Source organism: Melospiza georgiana, chromosome 8, assembly GCF_028018845.1.
Source record: "Melospiza georgiana isolate bMelGeo1 chromosome 8, bMelGeo1.pri, whole genome shotgun sequence".
Classification (NCBI taxonomy): Eukaryota; Metazoa; Chordata; class Aves; order Passeriformes; family Passerellidae; genus Melospiza; species Melospiza georgiana.
This window is the reverse complement of record NC_080437.1, coordinates 11,723,178-11,738,987: the sequence shown is the minus strand read 5'-3', so window position 1 is coordinate 11,738,987 and position 15,810 is coordinate 11,723,178. Positions and strand designations below refer to the sequence as shown.

The 15,810-nt window shown below is 40.3% G+C and overlaps 1 long non-coding RNA gene across 1 annotated transcript; it reads left to right on the top strand.

Annotated features, from left to right (window-relative positions):
• Positions 1–4,135: 4,135 nt before the first annotated feature.
• On the top strand, positions 4,136–15,365 carry LOC131086546 (uncharacterized). Its single transcript, XR_009114765.1, has 3 exons — positions 4,136–4,337; positions 6,700–6,867; positions 15,222–15,365. It is a non-coding gene; the product is annotated as an uncharacterized LOC131086546 (long non-coding RNA).
• Positions 15,366–15,810: the final 445 nt, after the last annotated feature.

Below are 15,810 nucleotides of genomic sequence, written 5' to 3'. Positions count from 1 at the left end.
TGTCTGTCCTGTAAATCCACATGTTAAAATTTGCAAGAACAAGGATTAAGCTGTGTGAGAGGGCTGTTGGCAAAGAGCAGAAGGTGCAAGGTGCAGCAGTGAGGGGCTGTGCTGAGACACCAGACTCTTCAGCACTTTTACAGATCACTGCCAGGTATACACTTACAGCTTGAAAAGCTTTGCCATGTTTTTTGTGTGTTTTCTGCCTGTTCCCCTGTGCTGCACTCTAGCTGAAGGGCAGTGTGTGTGAGGAGCAGCAGTGCTGGCCCAGAGCCCAGCAGTGCCAGGGCAGGGGGCTCAGCAGCAGCGCTCACTGCGACCATCACACACTCGTGGACGGTGGCTCTCACACCAAGGGGCAGCACTGCAAACACCTCTGTCAGATCAAGTCATGCACATGCTTGGAAGAACAGACTTTCTTCCTCATGGGAGTAGCCTGATAAGAGTGTGAGCTGATCCCTTCCTTGAATCCCAGGTTTTATTCATAAATCACTTCAGCAGTTTTCTTTCACTCTTTGGCACGCCATCCCAGTTCTCTGCGTTTCCACCTAACACAGGGGCCTCTACTGAAGGGCTCTCTGTAATTCTGCTAGTGCTGGCTCCAGCAGAGGTGAGGCTCAATAAATCTCAGCTGGTGAATAACTCTGATTTTTAGTTGAAGAGATAAATGATGTGAGGGAAGCAATCATGGCAGAGAGTTGTTCTGGTAAAGTGAATCAATGCAGGCTTAAAAATGTCCCATTCTGGGACCTGTGTTTCATGGGATGACCAAAGGATGCTGCAAGAGCTAAGCAATGAAATCTTTGCTTCCCCTCTGAATACGAGGAAAAGTTCCACATCTAAATGATTAGTTTAATACTCTGTTTTTAAATTAAAACATGCAAGGGGAGAGACGCTGAAAAAGAGAGTGTGGCTAGAGGCTTTGCAGCAGTTATCCCCACACTGATGAACAGCATGGCTCTGTGCTCTCCAGCCGAGGGACTGGAGAAGTGAAATTACATCTGACAGCTTTATTTCTACATTACCTCAATTTTGGCTAAAGGCAAAATTGATTAAAAAGAGAAAATACTTAGGATGTTAGGATTTGTGGCTGCATTTCTGTGCTGAAGTCCCAGCATTAATCCAGACTTGTCTGCACTGGTTACAGGAAGAGAAAAGGTAATTCTGTACCAATTTCAATGTCTGTTTATAGATAAAGTACTGCTGTAATAACAGAGCTTTTTTTAATGCATGAAATTTAAGAGTTCATATGTCAAGAGAAGCACAGCTGCAAAGTGATGGAAAAACTACATTTAGTAATAAGCACCTGAGAATGGTGTGCTTAGGAGGGTAAATAATTGGAATAAACAGAGCTACTCTGGAGGAAAATTATTGTACAGTAAAATATTAAAGTGTGATTATTATCTATAGAAATAGAAACACTTTCTCTAGATAAGTATGTATAAAGACAGACATGCAAACAAGGACAAAAGCAGCCACCTTGTACAAAGGAGCAACTTCAGAAGTCCTGGAGAAAAACCACAGAAGTGATAAGTGACAGATTCTGCCTTGCCTTTTTTTTTTTTTTTTTTTTTGTGTTAATCCTGTTCATCTGGGTTCTTTTCAATACTTTGCAAAAATAGTGCTGAGGTTATGATATGGCTTTGGTTTTTGTTAATTAGCCAGATTCACAAAGGATATTGACCTGTTAAGACACCAGTGAGGATTTTTTGTGTGAATTCAGTTTGCATTATTTACAATGTGGTTCTAAAAGGGAGGGGATTCTGTCTGTTCATGTTTAGGGTGGAAATGAACTCGATACAAACCTCATAAGGAATTCTAAAAACAACTTAAAAGATTCTGTAAAGAAATAAATTTTTAGCATTTTGAAAAAGGATGAAGCAGAAACAATAAGATGAAAAATCTGTCAGAACTAATAATCCAAATGTTTGTGTCTCTCACCCTGCGAGGCCAGTCAATCTTTGAAATTACCTTTTTTATTATTTTTTGAAGTTTAAGTACTATAGCAAGTATCTAAATGAAACTTTTTAATATTTCATGGATTGCACATCTTCTAATCTGTTCTTTATTTAATCTTTATGAAAATTACCCTTCAAATTCATTTTATTCATTCCTGAAAGACCCATATCTTATGCATTATAATTTTTTAATTATCTTGATTTGTGTACAGCTATGACTAGAGAAAATTACAGCTTGAATTTCCAAAATAACTGGTGTGACATACATGGCATCTAAATGATGTTCCATATCCCTCACCAAAGAGCATTTTGGATGGTCTGCTGAAATGTTTTCCCTGAGCAAATTAAAGATTGTAATTCCAGTTTTGTGTTTCATTCCCCAAATTAGCTTAACCTGGTAGTAATACTGGTTGCAAACAGTTCAGATATTAATTGCCATGGCTTCCCCAGCCCTCAGCCTTTCTTAACATCTTCCTTAGGAGATGGCATCCTGAGGAAAACAAGCGAAAAGATTTTCTTTCACAGGGAAACTGTGAGAAATGAAATACCCAGCACTGATGTGTGGTGGGAAGTGACAGAGACTGATGCCCTAAGCATGTTTAATTAGTCGTTATTGCTGCAAGTTTTATCCTCGACACCCACTGACATGGCTGGGCCAGGAGAGCCAGCCCAAGGCAGCCCAGAGCCGCCAGCCCCTTCTCAGCCCTTGTGTTAGCTCTGTTTTGTCAATGATAGGGATCAGGAGGAAGTAAAGCTTGTCCAGTGTTTCACTGTCCCAGCTGCTGTGAGAAGGGAACTGGGGGACAGCCATGACAGCTGAGATGCTCTGCTGGAGTGAGAAACCAGGCAAACCTCCAAAGTCCAAGCAGGCACTTGTCTGTCAAGCAGTTCATGACAATCTAAATGGTAACAGCTGAAAAAGCAAGCACTTATCAAACAGGTTAGTCAAGTGACAATAACAATGTTCCAATGCTCTTCTTTGGTCTCCAATGGCTTCAGTTATTGATGTTGCTTAATCTCCAAGGCCAAAACTGCTGGGCTCAAGACTTCTTTGATGGGAAAGGTAAGGAGCAAGATGGGGGTCTTTGCTCCTCCCCAAGCTGTGCTATCAGTGGTGCTTATACATCCATTTTTGTTAGAGAAAACCAGTCTGGTCCAAGGGCTCACAACCTCTTTCCACAGGCCCTGACTGTTCCAGGCTGTCCAAACAGGTGGTACACGTCCACCCTGGCATGACCTGGATGACCATCAGGTGCTGGTCATGCAATTCCTTCTAATAGCCACCAATCTGAATAGCTAGCAGGATTAAACAACCTCATGACTTTTATACAGCTATGCCAAGTGAGTGTATGTTATGCAATGTTTCACTTTCTGCTTTGAGCTGAGCAGCTGTGTGGTGTCTGGTGTGCAAGGCAAGGGTGCTTTCCACTGGGAGCTACAGTGGTAATCCAGCCACTCTCCTGGCTGTAACTCTCACAGGAGCCTCCTGTTTCTTGTCCAAATTAAGTATTTCAAGCCAAAAATTGCTGTGGGCAGAGTTTTCAAACTCCATTATCCAGAGTGCAGGTGTGAACCCTGGTACAGACCTGATGGCATCTAAGGTGACAGCCAGGGTCTGGCCCCAAAAGAGGAGGAGCAAAGGCACAAGGCAGCACAGGGAGGTGCAGTGGGCACCTGGGGAGCAAGGCTGGCACACACACTCACTCACTCACTCGCAGCACTGGCTGGAGCTGCTTTCAGCAGCTTTTGTCATGTTTCACACTGTATCTTTGATCCAAATGTATTTTACTCTGGCAAAAGCTGCTTGTACCTCCCTTAGCATAGGTGCAGTATGTGTTGTGTTATTCTTTTCTCCAGATAATTTAAACAATGCTTTCCTCAGCTCCTACTGCTCCTGGTTCACATAGATGCTTCCTCTCCCACACTGTGTCTCTAAATTATTTGTATTTTTTGAGTGTGCCCTGGAAAACTTGCTAAATCTGTCTTTCAGATCAGGCATTCAGTTCCACCCAGAAGCTGAAAATATTTGACAACTTTCAGTGTTTTTTCCTCCTCTGTGGAACTTAAAAATACAGAACCCTGTGAGAATGAATGAGAAGCCCTGCTTATGTAATGCTGGTAGAGCTTAGCTGCACATTCAGATTGTATTTAAGGCAAAGCTTAACATGTAGATGAGGTTTTACAATTCTTCATCCCTCCTGCTCTTCCTTGTTTCCCTATAATGGATTTTGATTTATTTGATGATGGGATCAGACTTCTGTCCTCTGTATCATCAGGAACCTTTACAAGTTTTCTGCTAAGGGAAGGGATAGCAAGATTTGCATTATGGGGCTTTTTTGTTATCTTCCCTCCACTGCAACTGAGATTTGAGAAACCATGGTAAGGCAATTTTTTTTCCTAGATACATATCTATAAAACAATAAAAAAATATAAATATGTATATGTGTACTGATAAGAATTATATAATACATTATTACTAGCTGGAGGTAAAGGCAATTATTTTCTACCTGAGACTATAAATGTGTTAGGCAAATTTTTCCAGCTTAGAAAGTTTCTTCTGTGTATTTTTATCATTGGGCATTCTTGTCAGAGAAAAACTGCCAAAAACTTTAATGCACCCTGGATTCATTAGTAGCTGCTAATGAATCTGTGATTCTACAAAAAGCCAGTGAAAGAAACAAAATCTCTTCGTGAGTTTTTCTGTGTTAATAGTCTTCCTGCAGCTATCCTAGGTCACATACGTATTCATCAAACATCTGTCTTTACTTGCTGGCAAACTGAGCTAATAATATATGCAGTAGTCTGAGCTGAACCAAAGTTGAGATGTGTGCAAGCTTGTACATGTGTTTCCCAGTAAAAAGGGAAAAACACTTAAGCTTACAATAGATGCCTTCTATTTAGCTTACTTATTTTTATTCTGCATGTATTTCATTATTATTAGCAACAACTTTTTATCAATGTTACCATAGAAATGAAGAATGCTAATTCCTAGAATCATGCCAAAACTCATTTTCCATCCTGTTTACTTAGTTGCTCTACTGCAAACAATGCTTGCTAGATAGCTGTGAATAATTCAGAGCAGCTACATTATTTGGCCAGTTTATTTTTGTGTGCACTATCCTTCCATTTCAGCAACACATTTTACATGTTGTTCTGGAAGAGTCTTGTGAAACTATGCTGAATTTTAAAGGCAAAACCATCAATGAATTTCTGGGGGGAGGAGGGGAAAACCCTAACAAGAATCCATAAGATTAAAGAAGAGGAAGGGCAGGGCTGTAACTTATGTGCTGAGTAGCTCTTTTCTCTTTGAAAGCCATTTCATACTAATTCATAAGATGTGTTTCTTCAAGCCAGTACATACATGTTTTAATGGAACTCAATGATCATCAGGCATAAATCATGTACCAAGCTGCTCTTTAATGTCTCTCCTGAGAGCTCAGACTGTCAGAAGAACTTAAGGCACTGCAGCTGTATCACCTACAGCCATCTAGAACCTGAGTCATTTAACCATAACATTACAGTTTATTTAATTTTGAAATACTAATTAATTGCCAGGGAAGAGGGCAAGAGATTCTAGAACTATCTAATAACCACACTTGTAATGCAGTGATTGCTTAGAAAATTACCTCCCTTAAAATAACATCTTGGAATTTCATAATTAATATAGTTAGGGCACTCCACTATGAATCCTAAGATTTTGGAAACAATAATTTCAAAATATTCCTACTGTAGCAACTGAATCCACTTTAAAAAATCAACATATTCTTTCTGCTTCATGCATCACCATCAGCTACTGCAAATTGCAAATGTCCTAGAATCAAAACTTAGCAAGCAATTTTGTTAATGCAGCAAAAGGTGGAAAAGAATACATTTCAGTCTTTCACAGCAATATTGACTCTATTGTGCTGACAACCCTGCTCATGCTTCATGGTACTGCATAACTGGAAAGAGAGACAAATCAGAGATTTACAGCACCTTTTACACAGTACAGTATTTTTACATAGCCATCCTCTTGATTATTCTCCCGCCAACATGTGGCCATGAATAAAGAGAGAGAAGAAGAAGAAAGGGAGATGTTGTCACCTAAGTGTAGGCTCCTGACTGTGTCTCTTGGCATTGTGAATGAGAGCATTGATTTTATAATGCACATAGCACTTGGTGATTCCTCTGGTCTGTATTTACAGACTTGCTTGCCTATTCTCTGCCATTCACCTGTTTCCTTACAGCCTGTGTAACTCAGAAGTGAATCTCCCTTTGGTATTGGATACTCCTTTTGTTTCCTTGTATGCTGTAAACAGCAACAGCACCTCAGAGCTCAGTGCCAGCACAACACAGGTAGTAAATAACTGATTCAGCTCTTAAAAAGAACTTCACAACTGACAAGTTTCTGCACAAAATCCTGCATTTCCACACAGTGTACGGCTCCATTGGCAAGAGCCCCATCTGGAGCCCCAGCAGTGTCACAGGCACTGAACTGCACCCACACAGAGATGTGCTGTGGCACCCAGCTAAGGTCTGGAGGGGTTAGCCAGGCTATGCCCAGCTATTTGCACCGAGACTGAGAGTGCAAAACTACCCCTAATGTCATTAATCACCTCTGCCTCAGATCTGCAGAAGCATCTCTCAGTGTATCAGCCTTTTCTCAAAGCTATCCCCCAGGAAGCTCACTGCAGTCACAGCCCATCTTTAGACATTACGACTTGGACTTTCCACATCCTTTCAACCCATTTTTGCATTGCAGCATGTGAGTGTCTGTCTGTGTAAGCAACGTGGTGATGATCACTTTGATCAGCCCTGGTACCAGCACTGCCAGCCCTTTTCCCACTGCACACAGGAGCACATCCCATAAATCCGGAGTGACTGCAGCCAGCCATCTGCAAGGGAGCCAACATTCAGCTGCAACGAGCAGGTAATGCTTTTGTAGTCAGGATTTTTCAGCCGTGGTTTCTCTTTCCACTTGAAAAGGTTTTGATCAAGAATGGCAGTTTAAAAAAACATCCTACTGTTCAGTACATATATTAAAGCTTCATCTTTTCTCTGCTGTCTCTTCATATGTCCTCCTTTAAATTAAAAAATGAGCAACTCAACCCAAAGGTTCAAATCCAAGCAAAATTATTGCTGCTTGTAAAACTGCAGTAAGATTATTTAAATGTACATTACTAATATTTTTGATGTCCTAGCTCTGATTACACCATTCACAAAATGTTTAGAAAAATGCATATTAGTGCATATCAATAAGGATGGATTGAATTTGAGTGCCTTTATAGTGCTGCTAATAAAATTCTCACTCGCCAGAACAGAGTGTGCTGCAGTAACAGAACTGTTCAGCAAGAGCATATTTGTACATGGTGAGCTTGGAGCAGAAATCTGCTTTCCCCTGGCAAGCTCTGTAACATCTGTGAGAGATAACAGCAGAAAGGTGGAAGATTTAAGCACCCTTTGTCATGTTTGTCCACGCTGTGATAGCTGATGTCTGATGCTTGTCTTTGAACTCTGTTTCTAAGAAGAATGGGGTGGGCTAAAGATCTCTGTATCTCTGGCTCCTTTTGATTAATTTCATTTCACTGTGCCCATCTGTGTGTCAGTGTCAGATAGCCACTGCCTGCTGTGGGCAGCCCCATCTCCAGGTTTCTCACTCCTGAGCAATTTGCAGCAAGTGACCCTGCTTCTCCTGCCTCACTCTGGGTACATTTGGTGTGCTTTCCCTCTCTGGGAGATCTGCAGAGCAGCAGCACCAGCTGAGGTTGTGCCAGGCTCTGACCAGTGCCTTCAGCTCTGCTCTCACGGGATAAACCATGGGACGGCTCCAGCCGGGAGATCCCAGCCAGGCTCCTCCAGGAAGCCATGGGAATGAGGGATAAACGTGAGCTCACTCTAATGCACCTCAGAAGGGGGAAAGAGCTGGTGGCTTCATCTTCAGGAATGCACTACAGGGTCTAGGGGGGATTTTGAAGGCATTTCGAATGAGTTAAAGACAGGACCTCTGAGGTTTTAGATAGTGCGGTTTATTTTTGTTTCATATAGGCAGGAAGGGTGAGTTCAACTCACATCTTCAGAGGATGGTTCAGAAGATCACAAGACCCCTAGTTACAAGATCTTTCAAGGACTTATTAACCATAAAACCACTACCAATGAGGATATTATATTTTTAACGTAATCCTTAAATATTTTGTCTTATGGACTCATACTACAGTGTAATCTTTCTTAGTCAATCATGTTCTGACACACAAACCTACAGTACTGTATTCTAAAACTCTAAACTTCCTTCTACTTAATGTCTCTCTACTTTAAACTGTAAATCCACATTCTCCCTTCTAGCACCTGAGTTTGGAAGCCTTTTCCAAGGGCTCAGACCAAGGGATCAGCTGCAACGAGCAGGTAATGCTTTTGTAGTCAGGATTTTTCAGCCGTGGTTTCTCTTTTCTCTTGAAAAGGTTTTGATCAAGAATGGCATTTTAAACACAGGAACCCACAGATCCTGTGTTTAATTCTAAGCCTTGGCTTAGAGGCCCAAAGTTCTGAGAATTCCCTGCATTTTGGATTCCAACAAGGATACCCCAGAATTTTGGCTTTTCCTGCACTGATGACAATTTTAAAACTGCCTGTGTAGTGCTGTCCTCTTGAAAGAGTGTGCAGTTACTGGAATAAATCACACTTTCTCTTCCCCTCTGTCAGCTATTAATAGTGGTAAATTTTAATTGCATATGTAAATAAAAACACTGTGTACTCATTAGTTTAAATATGTTTTTCATTAGGCAAATGAAATGCTTATTGTATATGATGCAAAGCTAAAAGGAGAATGTTAACAGCATTGAGCAGTTTGGGAAGTATAGTGACTTGAATTTTTAAAATTCTTTCTTAGGATAAAAATAAGCCATGTTTTAAGGGATTATTATGGGCAAATTTTGCAGTAGAGACATCTTGTTTCTGGAAATGCGAAAAACAAAGATAAGTGACAGAAGTATGAGTATGGTGTCAAGGCCAATGCATTAAAACTTCTACTGAAAGGGAGAGACAGCACATAAACTTGCATTACTATTTATAGCATTGGCTATTTTAGAGATGGTAACTGCAAGGAGGGCAGCATTTTTCAGTTCCTATATAGAAAAATCCTGACATGTCTCACATTTTGATGTCTTGAAACATATTGGTCCCAAATTACATCACTTCTTCATCGTCAATTTTCAAACTCTTGGAACGCCACACTCCAAATACACTTTTTGCTATTTTTAGGGATATGTAATTATAGTCAAGAAGATACAATTTTTCAGTTCAGTAATCCATACTTTCAAGCTTGGAGTATATTTATCTACCTACGAGCTCATAATTTGTTTCCTTTCTATCAACAAAATACCCAGAATTTCATAAGTAATTCACTTCTAAACCTTCTTTTCTATCTCCTTCCACTGTTCTGCTAACTATGAAATGAGAGAAATCTTATCACAGAGACATTTAGTAAATTAGTATCATTTTATACAAAAGCCTGCCCTCTAAACACTTCAGTCTTAGTAAAAAGATGCTCTGAAGGTATGACTTTCTAAAGTTATGGTTCAGAACAGTTTAACAATCTCCCTTAATATCCAAGCATGTGTTTCATGATCAATATGAGAACATAAAATCTCTCTCCCTGCAAAACTCAGAGCACCAAATACACTTTGTTCCCATATGCTTCCCATATTAGAGAGCCAAGATAAAAAACATTTTTATTTTATAAAGATAAGCTTGAATATCCTTGTCTCATCCACGCTTCTTTGGTTCAAATTCTATCAAACTTTTATACTGGAGCACAGTAAAATATTTATATGCAAGATGTAGCAAACGAAATGCAAGGGCTGGCTAGAGGGCAGTCTCATGGAATTAACACAGAGCAGTCTAAAAAGGACTGATATGTCACTCTTCTGGATTCTTCATTTGCCAAGCTAAATTGTAGCTAGCAGTACCCATGGCCAAGAGAATAAAGGCAACAGAGATTCCACTTTGTATGAAGAGTTATTGCATTTGACATGGCTGAAAACATATTAATAGTTTTTAAGACTAAAACGGGACTATAGGATATCAAACTGGATTTAATACATAAGAGAGGCCAGAAGGTTTCACTTGTCAGTGCCCTGAACAAGTTTATGAATTGAGGCTGAGTTGCAGCAAAGTTTTGAGGATGATATTCAGTTTGGTCATGGCTGAAAAGCCAAGAACCAAGTAATCTCTTTTGCATCCTCTTGCAGAAAATGTTTAAAAGCTCTCCTAATTTAAAAAGCAGTATTTATATTTGATTTTTTTTCCACTTGTCTGGATCAATCTTCTAGTCATTGCATCATATTTTATTTCACCCTACCACTGGGCCATCTGAGGAGAATGGGAATAATAAAGTTGAGAGGGAAAAGATAGAGGTTTTGTCAAACAAAACAGTTTGAGTTTTGTTTCAAGAGATTTAAGGAGGCTGTGATTTAATACATGATGATAACCCATAATATATAATAGGTGCCCTTGATGCCTTCAACATATTTTTTTCTAGTCTGCTGTATTAAAACCAGTAGGCAGTGAAATGTATAAGTATCATTCACTGGATATTCATGCTTTCATTCGCAAAGAACAAAAATCCTCCTTCAGTTAGGATCCATGCCCCAATAAATCCACTGACTCATTCCAAAGAGTTTGAGCATAAGAGCCCACCAGACCCATTGTTTACAGGCTAAGGAGAATTACAAAGCAATCCCACCCTGAGCTTCATTGTCATTACTGTTCAGGAAAGATATTCTCATTGATTTCTAATGCATGTAGTGTTTCTCCAAAGTTATAAATATTCACAGAAAGTGGTTACCTTTTACAAATTATTTCACTGATCTGCAGATGATTCCTTTGATTCTCATCCAGCATCAGATCCTCTGAATGATTTCTCATGAGGTTCCCCTCCCTCTCACCACTGAATTTCTCTAGGCAGGAGATGAACTTCAGAGATGTATTTAACATGGTACATAGATGTCTTCACACAGACACAACTCACTCTAGCTTTTAACAGCTCCTTCAGGTTCCTCAAGAAACTTGTGGTAGAGGTGAGAAATCTGAGCTATGTAACACTTCAATCTGTAGTAAGCTCTCAAATATTTAAATTGTGGATACATCTAGACCAAGTGTTTTTAATGGTAAAGTGTAATGATATGTAGATAGATGAGGTAACGTAATTTCTGTATAACTCATCCAAAACTAGCTTATCACATTTTATCCACATTCAAATGTCTTATCTGAAACTTGGCTCAGCAGGAAATGGTAACATGTCAAGGATCCAATTAACATTATCTCACTCCCCTGGTTTTTCCTTCAATTTCTCTGCCTTATGGGAGCTGCTTCAAGTTCTGTTGTTACTCACAGTGAAATTGATTGATTTTTGGCATAGTTCTAATTTGCTGATACTTCAAATACTACTGGAACCTCAGAATTTGTATGAAATATGAACCGCCCCACAGGGGAAAATCCACTCAGGAGTCAGTCATCAGAATTCTGGATGGTTACTTCTTTGTTCTGTCTGGATTACTTTGTGCAAACTGTGAAACCTTCTAAACCCAAACGCTATTGAATGGTCCATTTTGTAGAGTGTGCAACATCAAAAGGAACATGAGTTTTAAGTACAGTCAGCCTGCCAAAATCAAATTTAAAAAGAGGAACTGGAGTGCTCTGTAACAGGGAGAGTTAGAAAGCTGTACTTGACGCTAAGGAGTATGAATAGGAGGAGTGAGAGAGGTCCATGTTGAACATATTTGTGCACTGAGATAATTATTCTTTATAAATAAAGGAGTAATTATCAACAGCAATACACTGAACAGCAGAATTTTACCTGAATTCTTCCAATAGCAACCATAATATCCTTGCAAGGCAACACCAGAAAAGAGTGTCTGTAAAGGGGTTCTTAGCTAAGCAACGTGAAATGAAAACACTACATGATTTTTTAAAATTTATTCCCTTTCAGCAGAAACCCCAGCAAGACTCTGCTTTGGATTTTGTTTTATCTTTTCCAAGATTCCCAGTTACAATATAACAATCTCATGAGTGTGCTGACCTGGAAATCTTTTTACCTTTGTTATTCTAGAAAATTTGCCAGCCTCCATTTCCTCTTCAAGTGATTATCTGCCACACAGCTGTTACTGTAAATTCCAAGTTATGAAGGGTCAGTCACCAATATAGAGAATTGTGGGAGGTAAAACAGGAAAGGAGAGAAACTTTCTGTCTCCAAACTCTTGCCTTAACGCAGTCCAAGATAACTAAAGATACGATGTGATTTAGGATCTGGTTTGTTATCTAGTTATCTTGCCACTATATTTTTTCTACTGAGTAATATCAGTTTTGAGTTCCTATTTATCTATATTTAGCAACAGGTGTTGTTCAAGTCTCAGTATACTCAATTGATTCCCTGGGAAGCATTTATTTACCATCTATGTGTAACTAAGAGAATGAAAATTAGAATACAAAGAATTAAAATGAAGTTGGTAGCTGTGGAGACAAGCCGTGAAAAAAAGAAAATAATCCAGCAAGTCCATCATGGATCAGTTTTCACCCTCTTCCTTGAGCTTCTTTCCTGCTTGGAACAGACAGTGGGGTTTACTATACAAAGCCGTGTGGAAAACAGCATTCCCCAGGGAGAGGAGCAGTATCTTTTTGAATTTAATATGTGCAATGTCTTGGGAACTACTGTTGCCTTGGAGGAAGGCAATCCACACCTGTAGGCTCACAGTTTGTGGTGTTTGGTGTGGGGCTGGGCTGAGCCTCATCCCCAATGGGCACAGCTGTGAGCAGCAGGTGAGCAGCACTGGCAGCAATGAGCCATGGGGTGCCCAGGGGCACTGACCAACCACCAAAGGGAGCAGAGGGCACACAGGTGCAGTGCATCAACAGGAGAGGATAAAAGGTTGGGCTAAAGAGCAAAATGGGCAGGTACTTGCAGCTTTCTAAAGTGGAATGGTGTTGCTCCGTATGGGCAGATGTCTGAAGCCTTCTGAAATTGTATGGCAACACTCTGTGTATTGTGGCTGTCTTGATTGTGGCATGTCCTGAGACACATACCAACATAAATCCCATCCTCTCAGGTGAGTCTGATAATCTATCTAGCCCAATATATAGAGATGTGAATAGAAGCCTATATGTGTGAAAATATGAACAAGAAATTGCTAAGCTACTTGTGCAATGTGTACAGGGATATAATGTCAGCATCTCAAGATTATTTGACCCTGATCTGGGATGAGCTCAGATGTGTGCAAGCCTTGATTCAAAGCACATGGAAAATGGCATGCAGATCCTTATAATGAATTTTTGAAGAAACGCTCCAGGCTGTGCCTAAGTGGGAGCGACTCCTTCAAATCTAGCTCTGATCATTAACTCATGAGCCCAGCATGATGATGTGCTTCAGCTGGGGCTGCCTTTGGAAATGCAGGGGAGTGATGGAGATGCTCATGTGAGTGGCACGTTATCTCCATGTCAGCATACTGAGCTGCATGCTCTGGCTAAAGCAATGGCTGCAGTTTGCAGAATGGCTGCTCAAATACTGCAATTCCTGGGTGTTAAAAGCAGAATAAGTACCCTCTTAAAGTATTTACTGATTCAGCCCAGGAACTCAATTTAAACAGACCATTTCCAAGCAAACTGCCATGAAAACAATCTTCCCTCTGCCTGGTTAGCAACACAATTCCTCACACTCATACTTAGACACAGCAAAGCTCTTAAGCACCTATTGATGCCTATATCTTGTCATCAATTTTTAAAATTTGAGATGCCTTTGATTTCTCTGAAATGTGTCATTTATGTTAAAAATGTTCTTAAACACTTGGTTGCTAAAGTTTAGCTCCAAATCTAAGGACCTTAGTGGGACACCTTGTGGACTGTTTTGAGGGATGTGAAACTGCAAATACCAAAATAAGTGACAGCCAGATATTTTTATTTTGAGAGTCCTCAGCACAATACTCCCAAAGAATGCCTTCTTAGGAAAGTATCTTGGCTGATTTTGAATTCCTTCTGGATTTTATGATCTTGAAGCATATCTCTGAATGGACACATTTTGAACAGGGAGGGGCATATAGCCCAAATCTAGGAAGTGTTCTACTGAATATGTGCCCAAAGTTTTCATGAATCATGGATATGCCTATTCCCACTGTAATACTTCGTTTTTTAAATAGGATGCAAAATTACATTGAAGAGAAACTTGTTCTCAAGGCTCACATATATTGGCCATTCATAATTAAACTTAGAGAGCAAAAATATCTTTGCAGTGTAGATGCCAGGCACCTGTTTGTGGAGTTATCCCATTATGTTGGATTTGAGAACTGCAGAAGTAATGGTAGCAAGGGGTAAAAAAAAAAAAAAAAAAAAAAAAAAAAAAAAAAAAAAAAAAGACAAATTCCATACTCCAGTGATTCCAACCATCACTTTTGATTTTTGACAACCAGTCATTCATTTACTGCATCTCTCATATCTAGTAAGTATAAATGCTTTCCTTGGTAATATGCAAATGTCCTTTCACAAATAGCAAAGGAAAATACTGTGCATTTGTCTAAAATTCGCTATTTTCATTGAAGATATAAACTAGGTTTTCACTGAGCCTTTTGCCTCATAGCACCAGGCTCCAGCTGGACTCTAACATTGGTTCTATTTGTAACTGAGGCCAGTTACTTTTGAAAGCACACTCTGCTTTCTGCTCACTGTAGAGAAACCTCAACACGTTTCTGCAAGAAATCAAAGGTATAGCTTTTTCTCCTCAGGTTCACAGTGTAATTCATAGTTTTAAGATGGCTCCTCTCCAGACAGAAGCAATGAAAGTACAAAATTGTTTCATTTCTAGACATACACCTCAGGTTTACAATCCTTCTCTCTCCTTCTCCTTTATTTCTCTACCACTCACATCACCCAAGAAACAAAGATGTATGCCAGGCAGACATCATAACTATCTTCACTAACATCTGTTACATGCCAATTTCAATGCTATTGCTACTTCTTCTCTCATTCTGTATGTATGAGCTGGTATTAATATCTCCAAGGAAAGTAAATGTGTGAATCAAACAGGCTGAACAAATGAAGTGTATGTATAAAAAAAACCATGTGTTATGTTTGTACATCCAGGTTCTGTTTTGAGCATCACATGTGGTGGGGGGCACATTGAGGAGGCCACATGCAGCTTGTGCAGGAAAGGCAGAGCAGACAGAGGAAGAGTCAGGGAGACAGAGCCTTCATGCAGGTGGTCACAGTCTCTGGGGCTGTGATGCTGTCTGTTCTGCTGCCACACAGCTCTCAGAGGAAAGGACTGGCAAACCACCCTCCCATCGAGCCACAAGAGCAGAGGAGAAGGAGGACAGAGCATCACAGGGTATCAGGAACCAGGGCCAAAAGAACTAAAGATGTGGTGGCTCCTTGCCCACAGTAAGAAGTTCTTCCAAGGTGAGATGTTTTCAGAAAGTATGGCATGTCCATCCTGGGAGGAAAAACAGGGAGAAGGGGAGGTACTATCAGAAACCATTTCTGGAATTGCTGCTGATTAGTGTGTATTACAGGTGCCCTTCAGCTGTTGCCCTTTGATTTGCCCTGGCAGAAGCCGCCTGTAGCAGTGATGTTTGTCCCAGTGCTGCTGAGAGGGGGCAGCCCCTCACTCACCTGCTGGCTGACAAGGGTCAGCTTGCTCAGAGCCACTTCCAGCCCCACATTTCCTTGAGCACCCACTGAGGAGACAGTGCTTGTACTCTGCAGCCCTGCCAGCCCAGTGACTCTCCCTATTCCACTCATCCATTGTACCTGTAATTCATCAGATGTGTCAAGACAGCCACCTCCAGCTACCCTGTCCTAGCAGGTACAGTCTGTTAGAACAATTATAGCAAAACAG